Here is a 5,445-nt window from a genome sequence, read left to right on the forward strand (position 1 = left end):
TAGGGAAGCAAAGAGAGGGAGCTCTGTGTCAGAGAGCAAATAGAAAGGGCCCCTCCTTCAACTCAGAGTGAATTTGAAGACAAAGCCAGAGTTTGAGAGCTGGCTGTGATGTGAGCAAGAAACTGGGGGAAAAGCAGCAAGCAGAGTCAGGGAGCTGCAGCTCATTTCTGCTTGGATCCAAGGCTGTAGCTATGGGAGAAAGGAGACCCTTTTGGGATGTTAATGCTGTAAGCCCCTCCTTCATAGGTTCAGGTTGTATATATGTGTAAATAAAGGTGTGGGAATGTTGAGGAAAGTAGGAGAGGATATATTGATTAAGTATTATCCCTCCTCACTCACGCTAGTGAGAAAACAGCAGAGCACATTCCCTGATCCTTGCAGGTTGCTGGAAGCAAGCTGATGATTTGTTAGAATCATTTGAGTTAAGCAATCCAGTCTGGCTTGTTCCTGGCAAATTGTCCCCTTTTATTTCCCTCCTAAAATAATAACACAACAGTCTCGTTTAAAAGTAAAAGTACAGTTTACTTACATTCAGTTCACAGTATTCTGAAGGCAGGCTTTATCTTGTGGTCACAGTTACATTTGTAGAGAAGAGAAGTCTGAGCTAGGCCTCAGACCTTCTACCTTGTGGCTTCCATCCTCTGTAAGGATGAGCCATGAGCTGGCTAAGAGCAAAAACAGGAGTCCGAAAGGAGAAAATGGAAAAAAAGGGAAGATGACTGCATGACTAGGGTTGCTAGGATTATGCCCATCTACCTGGTCACACACAGGGAGAGGAGGTTCCAGAGCAGGTATGAAGGGAAGTCCTCCCTGTCTGGAGCAACATTCCCCTGTGTGTCTACTCCAGGGGTCTGCAACCTTTAAGACAAAAAGAGCCACTTAGACCCGTTTCCAAAGGAAAAAAACAAACTGGGAGCCGCAAAACCATTGCGACATTTAAAACAAATATAACACTGCATTTTATTTTTAAAAATCCGATTTAAATTTTAAAAAATCTGATTTAAATTAAAAAATCTGATTTAAATAAAAAAAATCCATCTTTTTTTTTTAATCATTCATTTTTATCCACCCTGGGGACCACTACCAGGTCACAGCCTGATCCAAGGTGGGTAACAACATACAAATATTTGATTTGTTGTTGTTTTTCTAAAAAATGAGTCCTCAACTGCACACTTGTGTTAAATGTTTGTCCCATGTCTAATTGAAGACTGCTGTCTTTTACCCTTAATATTCCAGACCAGAGGCTATGCTCACCTCTTCCAACCTCCTCTCTTGCTAAATAAAGCACAGAATTGCACCAAAGAAGCCTGTGATGTTTGTGCTGACTTGCATACAGGTGGCTGTAGTAGTTCATAGTGTTCAAACCTTTTTAGGGGAGTTCCCTGCCCCCTTAATGACAATGGCGATAGATTTTGCACATGAACACAGATCCAAGTTAGGACTCCTCTCTTCCACGCCAACAGGTGCTTTGTCAAGGCTCCCCTAACACACTCTCAGGACAGAGGAAAAACTGCAACCTTTTGGGGCACCCCGGCCTTGCTCCGGGGCGGAGAGAGACGCGCACCCGCGAGAGCGCGGTCTGAGGCTGCAAGCGGAACCAGGAGCGAAGGAGGCAGCAGCAGGGAAACAGGCGCCGCTTCCTCGACCATTTTTTAAAAGAGGGCTTCCCCCCTCGCCCTCGCCCGCCACCCACCGCCCCTGGCCCGCAGCAGCCAACAGCAGCTCCATGCCAGCAGCAGCAGCCACACCTCCGGAGGGAAACTGCTGCTGCGCCTGCGCTGGCAGAAACGAGGCACAACGCATGAGCAGAGCAGCACAGCAGCAGCGCCCTCAGCCTCCGGAGGGCGGGCCGCCGGCCAGCTGGAGGGCGGCCGCTGCCGCTGGCCAACTGGAGAAGTGGACGGGCGTATCCGCCCCGGAGCCACGGCAAAGGTGTAAAAGAGCCGCGGGTTGCTGACCGCTGGTCTACTCTAAGCAACAGGAAATGTTGTAGTTGACTGCTTCAGTGATGATATATCCCACAAAAGGCACCAGACTCTGCCGTGCCTCATTTCCAATAGGAAATTTGGACCGTGGGTCTGAAACCCCTGGAATCTCACACATCTTGGAGATTGGGGTGACGGGCAACAGTATTTAGCTGTATATCTTCTTCTTCTTCTTGGCCATTTATGATTCTGTCAGCCAACATGCCGAGATTAAGAGCTCAAAGAGGCATATTTGAAAAGCTGTGCATACAAGTCATATCGCCTTGGTTTTACTTATCACATCTGCTTTCTCCTTAAAAATATTTTTATTGAAAGTTTGTATATTTCCCACAATTATACTTTCACCAATAAAATAATGCAACCATTGGCTTCCCTTCTTCAGCTCCCATGGTTCTTTTAAGTTTCCCATCATTACTGCATGTTCTATTCTAACTATCTAAATCACCCCTTTTAAATATTACCTTAGCAACATTTTAACTGTTGAATTTACCTTAATCCTGCTAGCGTTTTCACTTGTTTACAACGATTTTCCCATAATGCTCCTATTCTGCTGGTTAGATCCACTGATTTTGCATCCTCCATCATCTTGAACTGCCATTCTTCCTTCTTCGGAACTTTTCCCACCCTCCATTTTATCACATCTGCTTTCTAATTTCCTGCATTTTCAAATTAAATGACAAAAAATACAAACATACTCTCTGTGTTTATTTTAAGGCCATGGAGTCCTGTTGAACAACAAACTATTTTAGTGCTTATAGAGAGCTCTTTAATGAGTGGTTCGATTTTAATGATTTGTTACTTTATGTTTGCTGAAATTGCCAGGAGATGAAAGGTTCCTTTGAGGGATCACCCAGAAGTCCTTTCTGCCCAAGAGACTCTACCTTGAAAGTCAGCTTATATTTTTGCAGGTCTCCTTGGTGTTGTGTGCAACTTTATTCCCTCTGTGTACCAAATGACAATCACCGCATTGCCTCTACCAAGGAAAGGCTATGCACACCCCTTTTCTTTGAAGACACCCGCACATAATGTCTGAACACCATGGACGCATGCAGCGATGTGGCTCCGCAGCACCATTCCACATTTGGTGCCTCATTGTGCCATGCATGCAAGGTTAATGTTCCTGAAATCTGTGGTCATCCATGAAATAGCAAAGGCATCTTCCTCCACAAGAATCATAACCCTCAGATCAACGGCCTTCGTTGAGAGCAAGTTTTTAGCATGCTTTGTGAGAAACTAACCTGTTCCCACCTTCCGGGTTTGCAGCGTTCTGTTTCCAAGTTGTTGGAAACATTTTCCAAGTAGAAATGCTTTAAGCGAATTGGGGCAAGAGGAGCCTAACTCCACTACTGATGCTCCAGATTAAAATACACCATAAAAAGTGGTGCCTCTCCTCTCTCTCCCGCCCTGCATTTTACAAAGTTGATTTCCTTTAAAAGGAAGATATTCAGCAAACGTGTGCATGTCACCAGTGCTTCAGATGCTGGGCTTGACAAAGCCAGAGTTGAAGAACTGGAGGAGTTGGAAGGGACGCAAAGGGTCATCGAGTCCAACCCCCTGCAATGCAGGAATCACAGCTAAAGAATCCCAGACATCTTCCTCGCAATGGAGCTATTGGGATGAAAATTCAAGTTCTGGGATAAAAAAACTGAATAGATTTTAGGAACAAATGACAACCCAGCATATTTTGGTCAGCCACCTGCAAACGACATGCACAAGGTGAATTAAGATGTTTTTCTTATGGTTAGGGGTATTAGCATTGAAATATATATATATTTCAGGGGACTTGAGAGTGTTTAGCTCCTTTAAAGAACAACAAGCATAGGCCAAAAGGGCTAGTTTATTAACCCTTGTTTAGAAAGCTTTCAGTCCTTTCCTACCATGTTTTCCAAATTCCACCTTGAATAAGGCATTTGTTCATTTAGCACAGGGTTTCCCAAACATGGGTCTCCAGTTGTTTTTGGTCTACAGTTATCATTCCTGACCACCGATTCTGCTAGCTAGGGATGATGGGAGTTGTAGTCCAAGAGCAACTAGAGACCCAAGTTTGGGAAACACTACCCAGCCACCCCATTATTCCCTAGGGCAGGCATGTCCAACTGGTCGATCGCAATCTACCGGTCGATCGCGGGGCATCCCTGGTCAATTGCGTGATCCTGATCAATCGCCCAAAAAGAAAGAAAAAGCTCAACAACTTTGGTCAACCAAATGGTTAGATCACTGCCAGTTTCTTTTTCCTAGTGGGAATAGATTGCAGTATCTTGGGAGTTGGACATGCCTGCCCTAGGGAATGCAGAAAAATAGGTTCCTGTCCGAGTCCTAGGAAGGTAGCAAAGGAAACCATGTCTTTTTTTTTGTTTTTGTTCACCCTGCGGCAGCAGCACAGCATGAAGGATAAACAGGCAGGTTCTGCACATTGTCTCAGCAAAATATATTCTCAGTAGTCTCTCCTCCAAGGTTTCAGGTGCATGTAGTGATCTGAAGGACAACCTCAAGTCTTATCACTGACCACAATCTTCTGCGTTCTCATGAAGGTTCAGAGGCACAGGCCCTATCTTGTTTTCTTGTAATGATAATCATTTACCATACCTTCAAGCAATCGGTTTTAGGCTGAGGTCTTGACTCTCCTCTTTGAAGATGAGTGTGATTAGGTGTTGTTTTTTAAATTTCACTAAATTAATTGCAAAAGAAAATTCCTCACTGAAATGAGGAAAAATGAAATTTGTGTTGTAATTCTTGTTGCATCAATTAGGGGTAGAGTAGCAACTTGCTTTTCAATGGACAACAGTACTCCTTAATGTCAGGGCAGTTTGGGCTTTAGACTTATTACGACACTGTTGGAAACATGTTTCTGGCCATTTCCTTCAAAGTATACTCCAGCTTCCCTAAATAGGGATGTGGATTCTGTGACCGTCCAAGTGATGTTGGACTAAAACTCCCATGTGGGAGTTGGAGTCGAACAATATCTGGAAGACCACAGGTCCCTCATCGCTCAATTAGGAAATGCTCCTAGAAGCCTCAAGATGACATTATCTTTTTACATAGTGTTAGCACCCCAAGGAGAGCATACTCATCTAAATATATTACAAAATGTGAAGGTGTTCTCAGGTTGTTCCTGAATGGGATTTTCAAACAACTATTTCTAGATTGCTGAATCTTCAGTATGGTTTGTGTAGTTAGCTTCCTTGTCTATGGAGCAGCTGAGAAGTCTACTTCAGCTAAATTATGATACAAGTAACCTCTGCAATGTATTTTAATTTATAATAAAACAGCTGCAGCACAATTGTGTGATCAATAGCTTAACCCATATAGCTGAAGGACAACAGTTGTCTTAAGGAAGTAAATATATTCCTAAGGGTAAAAATTACAACGTTCACTTTTCAGCCCAGTTGAAAGCGTGGAGAGCTTCATAGCACGCACTCTTCATTATTATGGTGAAACGTTCTCATGACCTATGAAAGTG

This window comes from Lacerta agilis, chromosome 7 (genome assembly GCF_009819535.1).
Source record: "Lacerta agilis isolate rLacAgi1 chromosome 7, rLacAgi1.pri, whole genome shotgun sequence".
NCBI lineage: Eukaryota > Metazoa > Chordata > Lepidosauria > Squamata > Lacertidae > Lacerta > Lacerta agilis.